General features: G+C 44.8%; 1 protein-coding gene across 3 annotated transcripts in view; it reads left to right on the forward strand.

Moving 5' to 3' along the window:
- The window catches only part of LOC140576730 (nuclear receptor coactivator 3-like), a 105,544-nt gene that overhangs the window by 14,564 nt on the left and 77,151 nt on the right, over window positions 1-13,829 (forward strand). The gene's annotated exons all lie outside the window — the stretch shown is intronic.

Consider the following 13,829-nt stretch of genomic DNA (forward strand, 5'->3'; position numbering starts at 1 on the left):
TTCAACAAAAAGAGCCAATCAGCTTGCTGGTTATGCCACGGGAGGCGGATCCTCCCCCCTTTTTATGTGGAGATCTGAGATCAGTAGATCAGAGAAATCAGAGATAGAAGCCTGGTCTTGTATGGCTGGAAAAACCTGCCTGAGGGTCATCCTTGCAATGAGAACAGACTTGCCTATAAAGACTTTGCATGAAATGCTGTATTTATGAGGCCAAAATGCAAATATTTTAAATATTCGGATAACCGTCGACAAGGCCTTAGCGCAGTACAGTACAGTAAAAAGTAAGATGGGATATTTGTAAGAGTTGCAGGGAATCATGATGACAATATGAGAAGAGAATTATGAATTATGATCTTGTTTTTGTGCTGTCTATCTAATCTAACCCGTTTGTAATCGGGCTTGTAATCTGGCCCACGAACTGCTCGCTGCAATGAATGGCCGCCCAGAGGCTAGCCGAAAAAATCACTATTGTGATATTAAAGTAAGACCAAATTAAGATAAATCAAGGAAAACCACCAAAGCAAAGGGCTAAAGCTCAGCCTAAAAACAGACTAGGCCTCAGACTGTCAGCTAGCGTCTATACTAACAGCTACAGCTACTAAAAACACAGGGCATGTTTCACTTTTGTGATATTAAAATTAGACCAAATTAAGGTCAATCAAGGAAAACCACAATAGCAAAAGACTAAAAACTAGGCCTCAGGCACAAGACACGGCTAGAGCTAAGCTTTGGCTAAGCTATAGTAAAATCACCATTCACTTTTGTGATATTAAAGTAAGACCGAATTAAGATAAATTAGGTAAAACCACCAAAGCAAAAGGCTAAAGCTAAGGCTAAAAACACACTAGGCCTCAGACTGTCAGCTAGCATCTACAGCTAACACAGGGCCCTTTCAGCGCTAAGCTATAGCTAAGAAATAACAGCTGAGAGAGGTGGAGTATATTACAGTCCTTGATGAGGACTATAATGGGGAAAGGAGCCACCGGGGTCAGTACCCGAGCGCTGCCCAGGCTGAGACAGTGGACGTGTTTGAGTTTTACAGGCTTGCGGTTCAGGATGAGGATGAATGTTTATGTGTCTAATACAGAAACTCAGGCTGTGATGAGTGTATAACAGGGATCCTGAGCCAGACTTAACACACACATCTCCCTTCAGTCCACGCTGCAGCGTAATACACTGACTTTCTCTTTTAGATATGCAAATGATTACGAGCATGAATTAGCCTTTGTTCGCCTGGTAATTAAAAAGCTTTGGTCCCAAACAGCTTGCCTTGTGTTTCACAGAACGCTATCTTGTTTCTGTGAGCAAGAGACTGTTGTTCACTAGGGATCGTCTTCAAGTGACCTTTGTTGGCGCCGTTTGGTAAAAACAAATGGATGACTGGCAAAACAGTAGGTAGTGCTGGGCTCTGTGTAGCTGTGTGTGTGTGCATATATATATATATATATACACACACAGCTAAAAGACTAATATATATGTGCATATTCTATTTCATAAACCATGGACAACATTTCCTCCAAATTCATAATTAAAATATTTGCTATTTAGAGCATTTGCAGAAATGACAACTGATCAAAAACAGCTGCTCAAATACTGCAAATAAATGATTAGAATAATTATAATCAATATGGTGAAATAACCTTATATATATATATATATATATATATATATATATATATATATATATATATATATATATATATATATATATATATATGTATACTTTTATAAGTATATATTCTGAAATAAAATACTATGTAATATATATATATATAGTATTTTATTTTAGAATATATACTTATAAAAGTGGTGGAGGTTCTCCATCACTGTGTTCATCATTAGAACATCTCCAAAGTTCTCCTCTCTCATGGAGTCTAGTATTATTTAGAGTTCTCCTCAGATCAACACCTGGTTTGATGGTAAATCAGGGCTTAATGATGGTAAATCAGGTGAGCTGCTGCTGCTGCTGCTGCTGATGGAGTTGAACACATCCTCCACGCTGTGCTGGCTGGACTGGGGAGGGGGCGTCCAGGAGAACCCTGGAGGAACCGAGCTCTGTTCTTCAGACTAGCTCACAGACAAGATCTCACTACTTTCTGTCTTCAGAATGAGAAGCTCTTGTTTGTCTTCTGTTCTGATGGGATCTGGAGCTTCTACTGTAAAAACTCTCTTATTGATGAGAGAAATGACTGTAAATAATGGGATTAGGGGCCTAAAAGGTCTGCACAGAGCAGTATGTGTGTATATGTATATGTACACACCAGTTTGTCAGGCCGTATTGAAGCTCAGTGCATGCTTCAGAGAAGTCAATGAGGAGTGTGGATTCTGTCGGGTTAATGTTTACAGCACTGTGGTTTAATATTAAGAGAGGAAAACAGAAGAAAACAGTCATAAACTGGAGGTTTGTTACACATTCAGCCCTCCTGATGCTTGGGTTCCCAAGTCTGTTAGGACTGGCTTATCTTATAATCTCATATCTGTGATATCCTTAGAAAATATTAGTCATAGGTAGGGCTGGGCATTTCCATCAAATCCAGCATTCAGACCCTCTAATCAATGTAATCTTGCCCATGTGTTTTTTTATTCTGATAATACTGTCCTTACTGAACCTTAAAACGTTCTACCACATGTAAAAGTTCACGTGGCTCCACCTTGTCCAGTCTGCGACATGGGAGCAACCAACTGAGCAGCTCAATCAGAATCGAGGTAAAATGTTCAGTGAATCGTGATACTGATTTGAGGTCATATCGCCCAGCCCTGGTTGTAATTATATGTGATGTAGGGATAGGGAATTGTGATATCTGAGATATCTTGTGATATCTACCCAACACTTGTGTGTTGGAGTGTTTAGCATAGCCCAGTACACAGACCTGGGGTTTACAGTGGGAGGCAGGTATTCTGTATCTCACCTGGCTTTGGCCCAGTGGTGGAAAACGTACCTGTTTATTTTAGACGCTGAGGGCACCCTGATGTTGAAGCTTAGCTGAGGGTACAGTTACAGTGTAATTGCAGTTGATTGAATCTCTAAGTGTTTTCTTTCACTCCTCACGTCTCTCATGTCTCTTCCTTGGGAAAATCCCACACAAGACCACCCATTTAGAGTGTGCTTCTGTTTAATTTTCATGGAGGGTGGCTGATCTTGGTCTTCTCCCACCCTCAATTATGCCCCCCATTCTTCAGAGTGTGCTTGGGAGCAAGTTGCAGTCAGCCGGAAGATGTGAGAGCCTCAGCTACTTTAAATAGACTAGATCTTCGACTCTACTAAACACAAGTCAACATGAAGACCATAGTACTCTACTCTTCACCCAAGTCCTCTCAGAAGAGGAGGGTCTTCAGTCTGGGTTTGAAGACAGCGAGCGTTGGACTCTGCTGTTCGGACACCCAGGGGAAGTTTGTTCCATCACTTCGGTGCAGGACAGTAAAAAGTCTGGACGCTCGTCTTCCGTGGATCTTAAAGGATGGCGGGTCGAGCCGAGCCGTACTTGAAGCTGGAAGGGCTCTCTGTGCAGATCGGCTTTTGATTGTCGCCATCAAGTACGGAGGGGCTGGCTGGTCCAGGCTTGGCTTTGTAGACCAGGGGTTTGAATCTGATGACCTGGGCAGCAGCTACAGGAAGCTACAGTGAAAAGAGAACCCAGCAGAGGAGGAGATGAACATGGCTGAACTCAAAAAAGTTGAAGACGACCCAAGCCGCTACATGAAGCCCCACCACAGCTTCTTGAACCTCCGCTAGCATAATGTCATTGGACGTTGTCCTACCCATTCAGAGAGAGTGAGGCCAATAGTGCTCTCTAGGACTCCACAGATGGCTGTGGCATCAATGGAGATTGTACTGGTGATGTTCTGGTGAGATTGTACTGGTCCTGATAATGGGGACATGAGGCCACTTCTTATTTCTGTATGTTCCTACTGATTTAAAAAAATATCGTCATATTGCCCAGCTCTAATAGTGACCCATATCATGACAGCTGAGCTGCAAAAAGAGCCTGTTTTGAGTGAATTCGGACATGAAAACCTGCATTTTTAAACATATTTAAAGATCTGGACGTTTGATTTTCATGTGATCAACTCTGAGAGATGGAGGTAATCTAACTAAATTTGGAATTTAGATTGGGCTGTATGACTCACTATGACTTGCAAAGCCATGGCTTACATAATGCTGTCTGTGCAGGACCTCCAAGCGGTTTGTTTTCTTAAAGAAGAGCCTCGTATCTTGGTGTTGTTTGCCCACATCGCTGCTCCTGTCCAAATAAGCTGGTGTTTATGTGGCAGCAGTCTCCTCGAGAAGGTCATAAGGCCTACTTACTTTTGACCGTATGCTTTTTTCTGAGGGTGGGCGATGGAGCAAAAACATCACAATATGTGTATGGGTAGATTGGTATGGCTGTGGGGAAGACTGGATGGGTATGGGGCAGATTGAATGGGTATGGGGCCAATTTCTGTGGCTATGTGGCAGATTGGATGGCTATGGGGCAGATTGGATGGGTATGGGGCAGATTAGAATGGGTATGGGGCAGATTGGTATGGGTATGGGGCCGATTTCAATGGCTATGGGGTAGATTGGATGGGTAGGGGGCAGATTTCTATAGGTATGGGGCCAATTTCTATGGCTTTGGGGTAGAGTGGTCTGGCTATGGGGCAGATCTCTGTGGCTATGTGGCAGATCTCTGTGGCTATGGGGCAGATTGGATAGGTATAGGGCAGATTGGATGGGTATGGGGCAGATTTCTATGGCTATGGGGTAGAGTGGTATGGCTATGGGGCAGATCTCTATGGGTATGGGGTAGATTGGTATGGCTATGGAGCAGACTGGATGGCTATGAGGCAGATTGGATGGCTGTGGGGCAGATTGGTATGGGTATGGGGTAGATTGGTATGGCTATGGGGCAGATTGGTATGGGTATGGTGTAGATTGGTATGGCTATGGAGTGGATTGTAGGGTTTGGGGCAGATTGGTAGACTTGCCAATGGTTGGTGTGGCGCAACAGATAACACCACCACCTACCATTACGTTACAACAACACCATGTGGGAGACCAGGGTTCGATTCCCGGTCTGGGTGACTATGCTGCGCTACACCAATAAGAGTCCCTGGGCAAGACTCCTAACACTACATTGGCCCACCTCTGTAATACGAGTCACCTTGTAAGTCGCTCTGGATAAGAGCGTCTGCTAAATGCCGTAAATGTAAATGTAAATGTAAATGTACTTGCAAGACTTGCATTCTTAAAACTTGCCCCTGAAATCCACCGCAGTTCTACTCCCTGTCTTTGCTTGTTTGGATGTGTGTTTATGTGGTCGGCTGATGCCATTCTCACACATGTGAGAGTGTTTGGCCACTGTAGGCGTTCGGAGCCAGCCACTCCTGGAATGGCTTCCAGATGGACTTTGTATTAAATTAACTCGTGAACTTGATGTCATGGAAAACTTGACACCAGCTTCACCAATTTGAAGCTTCACCCAATTTGTGAGCTGTTTTTGTGTCGATGGGTGGCTTCCGCAGCTGCCTGTATCTTCGGGCATATGTGGAAACTGCTCCAGGTGGCATTTTTTTATATTTGCATCATGAAATAAACAGACCAGGCTCTTACACATGTGCTCCAACTCGCTAAAGCTGTTTGGCTTGAGTTAGGACATGATCATTTGCTTTAAAATGAAGTTTTGGAGTATTTGGGGTTTAGGGATTCCCAGTTTTAGCCATTGCCGATGCCCATACTCACTGTACTGGGCTGAGTGATGTACTCTCTAGGAATCGGTTAGTGGTGCTAAAAGTCTGTTGTCATGTCTTTCATGCTGCCTGCCATCAGCAGCCGGAGCCTGAGAGAGCACAGTTGGCCTTGCTCTCGCCTGGTGGGTAGCTGGCTCTCTCTTGGGCTGGCCGGCATTCCTCAGACCGCGTAGGGTGCCTGGTGACGTTGCATCAGCAGCATTTGAAGAAAATTGGGGGCTGGTTGTGTGGATGTGTCTATAACAAGTCTATAATCTGTACCTATCAGATACATACTTATTGATCCTTCCATCTCTAATTTCCGTATACCTGCAGATAACCCTGATAGCACATATTTCAGACATCTACTGAAGCTCTCTTACAATAAGAAATGTTTATATAAAATATGTACAAAAACATATTTCCATCATTTTCAGTAGTTTAGAATCTTATACAAGGACGTAAGTCTTTAGACAGGCCCTTTTTTATTTTTATTGTTAAATATTACTGAATTTAATCATCAGAATAATCATGATCGGTAATATTTTTGATACAGGTGCTCTTAAGAGAAAGGTGCTACAAGGGGCTCTCTAAGTGATGCCCATAGAAGAACCACTTTTGATTCTTCTTGGTTCCCTTTTTTAAAGTAAATCTGAGTGGGAAGAACCTTTTTAAATGGCTTCAGCACCTTTACATTGGCTTCTTTAAACCTTTACAAGGTTCTTCGCTCATATATCGCTTACAAAAAAGGTGGAACCAATCTTTATGGAACCAAAAGTGGTTCTTCTGTGGCATCGCTTGGAGAACCCTTTGTAGCGCCTTCATTTTTAAGAGTGTGGTGGAGGCCCTGGTTAGAATAAAGGTGCTGATTGTCTTTGGTGGTTATGAAATGAATGTAAGACCTGAAGTGAGCAAAGAAACAGTGAGCAACTGTCTCTCGCCCCCCCCCCCCCCCTCTCTCTCTCTCTTTCTTTTTCCTTTTTTTTAACTCCAGCTAAAATTCTGGGAGAGTGTTGCATCCAGCTGTTACCGGTTGTGTGAAGCGCCGTTGCCATGGCAACACACTCCTGCATGCTGGCTCAAGGTCGTTCATTCCAGTAGCGCTCGCGAAAGCCCCGCACACCGCCAGGACGGCAGACAGGGAGACAGTCGGGAGGGAGGGAGAGCGAGCGAGAGAGAGGGAGAGAGAGGGCATCAGAGAGAAGTGAGAAAGAAAAGAAAAGGCCAGAAAGAAAGAAATGATGTAAAAAAAAAAAAATAATAAAAATCATCATTGTTCTCAAAGCGAACGCCGTTTCCTGAGGAGTCCGCCCGGGCTTTGGTTAGGCGCTGCAATAAAAAGCAACAAACAAAGGAAGCCTCGGACCTTCTGGGCCAGCGGCTTCTTCTCCTGCCAGCTGATGAAATATTTAGCCGGTCTGAGGGGCGGCTGCTGGGTCGGGTTGCAAACGAGCCAGTGTGCGCTGCTCGGGGTCCACCCGAGGCTGCTCACGGCCACATCGACTTCGGCTCCGTTATTTATTTTGGCGGCCTCTCTGCTCCCTTCAGGGGGGATGCATCCTCCTGTAGTGTGCCCACCCTCCAAGGGCTGTGGGTCTGGATAGAGAGAGAGAGAGAGAGAGAGAGAGAGAGAGAGAGTCTGAAGCCTGAAGCCACGCTAATATTGAGAAAATATTGAGCATAGCGTGTCAGGATGTACGATCCGTACTTGTGCTCTTGACGGCTTGATGGAAACGTTCGCTACCTTCCTGACTGACAGAGCTGACTTTACATTCACTCCTGTATTAAAAATAGCAGGTTAAAGGGTCCGTATGTAGTTTGGAGGTGATACGTAAACACTGGTAAAGTTTCGGAATGTACGTAAATGGGCTGTTTTAAATTAGAAAAACATAATTTTTAGTTTACATATTATATATATTGATCAGCCATGACATTAAAACCTCTAACCGAAGTAAAGTAAAAAAAAAAAAAAACAAACACTGATGATCTGGTTCCAGTGGCTTCTGTCAAGGGGTGGATCTATTAGGCAGCAAGTGACCAGTGTCAGTTCTTGAAGGTGTTCAACGTGCTGAAGCAGGAAAAATGGGCAAGCGTAGGAATCTGAGGCGTAGGAAACGTAGGAAACTTTGACAAGAACCAAACTGAGCCAAGATGTTCTAGACGACTGGGTCAGAAGATCTCCGAAACATCGGGCAGGTGTTCCATATGGTTCCAAATAGGACAACCAAATTGGTGAACCGGTGACGGGGTCATGAGCACCTAAAGCTCACTGATGCTTATGGAGGCCCCATCCTACAACTTAAAGCAGGCCTTAAAGAATCAGCTGCTAACGTCTTGGAGGTCTCGTGGGGTCCGTGTTTGGAATGGTCAGATCTGTTGTGGCGTTACAAGGGGAACCTACTCTATATTGGGGGGGGGGTGCTAATTTTAGGCCTGATCTGTCTGTGTATATCCATGAGTTAAGGAGTTAGGTGATGATAAAGTGGGGTGATGATCATCATCAGCATCATCATCCAACATCCTGACCTCACTAACGCTCCTGTCGCTGAATGCAATCAAATCCTCACAGCAATACTGCTCCAAAATCTAGTAGATAGTCTTCTTCTCCGGACAGTAGAGACTGTTACTCCAACAAAAGCAGGATCAGCTCTTTTTAGTACCATTGATTTAGGAAAATAATAAATGAGCAGGTGTCCCAAAACTTTTGTCCAAATAGTGTATCACCTGATTGGACAGTTTTCTGTCTCCTCTGAAGGCCCGGAAGGCTGTGAGGGTTCCCCTCTGGATGGGTCCTGTAATCAAGTCATTCTTAATAGAGCCAATAAGGAAGGAGGCTGTGTGGGTCAGGTTACGTTGCTCAGGGTCCGGTTCTCCAGCGCAGGATAGCGGAGCGGGGAGTAATATACCAATCCTTTTCATTCGCTCTTCCATTGTGAAAAAGATCTCCCCATTTAAAGGTTTTTACAAACATCCTCTCGCGCTCTTTCTCTCTCGCGCTCTCTCTCTCTCTCTCTTCATAAACGTTACCAGATGGAGCTCAGCAAGTGAGTGGCTTCAACTTTGCCTGAACTCTACTGCTGTTACGCTACGCGGCCGTGCCGGTAACAGCCTCCGGCCCTGTCCTCAGGTGTCAGTGAAGCTTTTGCAGACCCTACTGCGATCAGTCCCACTGATTCTATGTACATTTCTATAGAAGCAGGATGGTGGCCGAAGCGTCGTCCGAAAGTTAGACTCAAGTATAAACCTAACTACGGCTGTCCCAATCTGATCCGATCCAGTGGATCGAAATTGGGGCCTGTCCTGGCTTATTTGAATGGATCGGGTACTGGCTATTTTAATAATGATCCAGTTCAGAGTCTTTGTTTTAACCACAGTGTTCAGAATCCGCCATCTGGTGTCCTTAAGGCTTCATTAACGGACATTATTATTATCCCCAGCCGGCTGCAGCAGCAGTGCGGACGTTCTCAGAAGGTAAATAAAGGAGTTGAGGTTCTGCAGTGTGGAGCTATTTTACACTGGAACCTAAAAAAAACAGACCATAATATCTGACCCTTTATAAAACTCTCTCACTGTTTTACCAGCGGGAGAACCGGCACTCGCCTTCCTCTGTTTATAAACCAGCACTGAAGAGCCCATTCAGAACCAAGTGGACTCTGGCTAACGCTAATGCTAACACACACACACACACACACACACACACACACACACGCTATAGAAACCCCAATCACACACACTCAGCACACTCACCCACTATAAACCAGCTATTACACACCAGTAGACCAACAACTTTGTCAACAAACAAGGGGCAGTGGTGGCTCAGCGGTTAGAGCGCCGGGATATCGATAACAGGGTTGTGGGTTCGATTCCCGGGCTCGGCAAGCTGCCACTGTTGGGCCCTTGAGCAAGGCCCTTTACCCTCTCTGCTCCCCGGGCGCTGGAGTTGGCTGCCCACCGCTCTGGGTGTGTGTGTGTACTCACTGCCCCTAACACGTGTGTGAGTGTGTGTTCACTACCAGATGGGTTAAATGCGGAGGACACATTTCGCTGTACAGTGACAAATACGAATACGTGCACAACTACAGATACCAGTCCAGAGTGTGTACCACTACACACACACTTACACACACAGGAAGTGATCAGACTGCAGTGTTGTAAAGGAGCTGGGAGCTGATTGGTCAGGGAGGAGATCAGACTGGATTATCAGATATTAAACACTATAAAACATCATTTTAAGAAAAGTCTGACTAAACTAAATCAGTCAGTCCAGAAAGTCTGATTATAGAAACTGAGACTGAAAATAAAGGATTTACTGATCAGATTAATCAGCAGCTCGTCTGATCTAAACTGTGGAGCTGGATTATTATTTATACACACAGAGATCAGATCAGATCAGATTAATCAGCAGCTCGTCTGATCTAAACTGTGGAGCTGGATTATTATTTATACACACAGAGATCAGATCAGATTAATCAGCAGCTCGTCTGATCTAAACTGTGGAGCTGGATTATTATTTATACACACAGAGAGATCAGATCAGATCAGATTAATCAGCAGCTCGTCTGATCTAAACTGTGGAGCTGGATTATTATTTATACACACAGAGAGATCAGATCAGATCAGATTAATCAGCAGCTCGTCTGATCTAAACTGTGGAGCTGGATTATTATTTATACACACAGAGATCAGATCAGATTAATCAGCAGCTCGTCTGATCTAAACTGTGGAGCTGGATTATTATTTATACACACAGAGATCAGATCAGATCAGATCAGATTGGATCGGAATGGATTGGAATTGGCTGATTGGCTCATAGTCTGAGCATTATGAGACTCAGCAGAATCAGACCTGTGTGGTCCATCAGCTTGACGTGGTGGGTGGTTGGCCTGCAGGCTTTTCGAAGGTGGTGGCCACGTTCCAGGACGGAGGGGGGGGTTGGGGGTCCTACGTTTTGTCATGTCTGCAGGCTTGATGGAACGGTCAGGCCTCATTAGACCTGGCAGAAGCGTGCTATGGAGAGTGCGCTCTTCCTCAGCTCTGCATGCAGGTACATGAGTGTAAGGTGTCTCTTTCTTCTCGCCAGCTTTTACCACTTCTAAGGCCTCTGCTGCTGCTGCTGCCGCTGCTCCGGTGTGTCAGTTTCATCTAGGGGGGCTGAGCTGAAACAGGGCGGTGGGTGGTACGCAGTCAAGCCTGATCTTGCGTGGCATTGTTCAGCTATGCAGCGCCTAAATCCCAGGAGGGATCAGAGCTGTTGACAAAACAGCGTTTGAAGTTGCAGTTTTATGATTTTTTTTCTTTTCTTTTCTCATTACTTTTTATTGTAGAAGTTCTCCCTCCGCGACCACACGCACCAGGCCCAGATAAGACCCCGGTGAGCTAAACCGCATGGCCTGGTACAAATAAAGCCTCCGCTCTCCGTTCTGGCAGAAAAGGTAAAGAGAAAGAGAATACGGCCGCATTAATAATTCACACGCGGGCCACAGGTATGGCCTGACCTTTCCATCCGTGGAGGCTTTGAGGCTTTGAAGTGGCTGTTCTGACAGAGGGTCCTTCTGGACTGCGCAACTTCATCTGAAGGTTAGCTCGAGCGGCTGGGCTAGGAAGCTGAGATGATTGCAGGGTCTGAAAGTTGCTAACCTGCTCAGTTTCCATCCTGGTACGAGGCTAAAGTACACTCTATGGACAAAAGTATTGGGACACCTGCTGATTGAAGGGTGTTAAAATAATAATAAAAAAAGAGCTGATCCTGCTTTTGTTGGAGTAACTGTCTCTACTGTCCAGGGAAGAAGGCTTTATATTTCTGCTGTGAGGATTTGATTGCATTCAGCAACAGGAGCGGCGTTAGTGAGCCATAAAATTAGCACCACCTGCTTAATATTGAGTGGGTTCCTCTTGTGCCGCCACAACAGATCTGACCATACCAAGCATGGACTCCACGAGACGTTGAGGCGTAGAGGGACGGTATCTACTGTCCAGGGACGAAGACTTTCTACTAGATTTTGGAGGAGCATTGCTGTGAGGATTTGTATGTAGCTGTCAGCGACAAGAGGGTTAGTTAGTGAGGTCAGGATGGTGGATGGCTGATCACCGCCCTGCCTCACCTCATCATCCCCTACTCATCCCAAAAGTACTGGATGGAGCTCCACCACCATCCATCATTCCAGAGAACACAGTTCTTCCACTGCTCCACAGCTCAATGCTGGGGGGCTTTATACCCCCTCTACTAGCCCACGCCTGGCGTTATTAGGCAACACCCAGATAGCAAGGGTATATTGGTTTACAGGGTTGGTAAGGTCGGCACCCTCAGACCACCCAGTTAATTGTCTTGCGTTCAAGATCTAAATAAATCGAAATAATAATAAAGTAAATAAAATAATAACTAATAAATATTAGTTACTAAACTAAAATAAGTAAATTGGACTCAAAAACAACCATGAAAACGTAGCATTTTGTCCAATATCCCATATTCTGCTTAACGTTCAAAAAACACTGAGCTAAGCCGGTGGACTGCTAGCTTTGCCATTAGTGGGCCAACAGTGGTCTGCTATCCACTTGCTTTCGGGGTAGGTTCGTGTTTATCTGCTTCAGAGAGTCCTATTGTTTTGGCAGTACTTCTCTTCTACGGGGACTAGACGAGCTGTGTGTGTGTGTGTGTCCGCATTTGCACATCTGTGTCAGCAATGGGTGCGACTTAAAGTAGCTGAAAGCATTCATTGGAAGGGGTGTCCACAAACTTTTGGACACACACATACATAGCGTAGGCTTGCTCTCTTGCTCTCTGTTGTCTGTAAATCTACACTGAAGTAAGGACAGAATTCAGATATGGAACAAGTGGTATCGGTGCATTCCTAGTTGTTAGCTACATTAGCCTTGGACCTCCAGTGCGGGACTAAACCATCACTGTTTCTGTAATAATGCTCATAAGAAGCGTTTCAGGCTTTATTAATATCTATGTATTTGTCCTGTCCACTGTCCACCACAAAGATGTTGTTTTCCCTCCTGATCTGCTGTCCACTGATTAACACCTGATTATAAAAATAAAAATAAAAATAAATAAATAAATAAATACAGTGGAGTATCATCGAAAATGTTACGTAATGTTGCTTTAATGAGGCACGATACAGGGCAGCCAGTCAGAAGAGAGAGAGGAGGTCAGACGTAAAGGTGCAGTAACAGAACAGGGAGGACATAGGGTTAGAGAGGGACGGAATATGAGCCTTTTTGCATAAAATTTGCATATCGCTGATGTCACAAACCTCTCCACTTCCTGTCCGTTTTTCACTTTTTGACATATTTGAATCTGGCAGTTGTTTTTTTACATTGTGTGAAAATTTCTTGAGCGACGGACCAATAGAAATGCTCCAAAATGACCTGGAATAAAATCTTTTTACATTGACTTCCATTGGAAGCTAGGAATGTTTTTTCCCTCTCCTGTAAAGTTGACATTTTGGAGATTATTCAAGGTTATTTACAGCTGACTGTCCTCATGGCGTGAACTGCTTTCAGGATGGAGGGGACCCCTGAGCTGAAGGAGGAGGAGCTGGGTGCGGGGCGGAGTGTATATGTGTGTTTGTGCGTTTGGGGGGGTTGGCTTGTTATACAGCACATCTGGGGCTGGAGGGAACCTGCTGGGAAGAGTGGCAGGGGGCTTGGTTGCAGTTGACGTTGTTTAAATCGAACTGTTCTTCACCAGGCAATTAACTTTGCAATCCAAGCTGCAGCTGAAACCTGAGCCACCGGTGCTCCCACTCTCCCCTCAGGTTAGGTGCTAAGGAGCTCTTTATTTTGGCAGCTGAAGGCTTGGGAGTGCTTAACCAGGCCCTTCGCTGCCGCTTTCAGATTCCTTGTGTGATTCGTATACGTGTGTGTGTGTCTGTTTTGTTATATTACATTAAATATTACATTTATATATGGATGGAAGTGTAATTACACAGGTAAATATGCCCTAAATTGTATTTACTGAGTGTTTAAGGGGTTGTTTGGTGTAGAAACTGTAAGTATGTGACTTCTGTCGGGGTGAAAAATGCTCGGATGCTGTTTTACAACCCTATTACCACCCTGTTATGCTGCCTTGATCATCATCAACCACAATGATGATGATCTCTGCTCTGATTGGCTGGCTT

Source organism: Salminus brasiliensis, chromosome 14 (genome assembly GCF_030463535.1).
Source record: "Salminus brasiliensis chromosome 14, fSalBra1.hap2, whole genome shotgun sequence".
Lineage (NCBI taxonomy): Eukaryota > Metazoa > Chordata > Actinopteri > Characiformes > Bryconidae > Salminus > Salminus brasiliensis.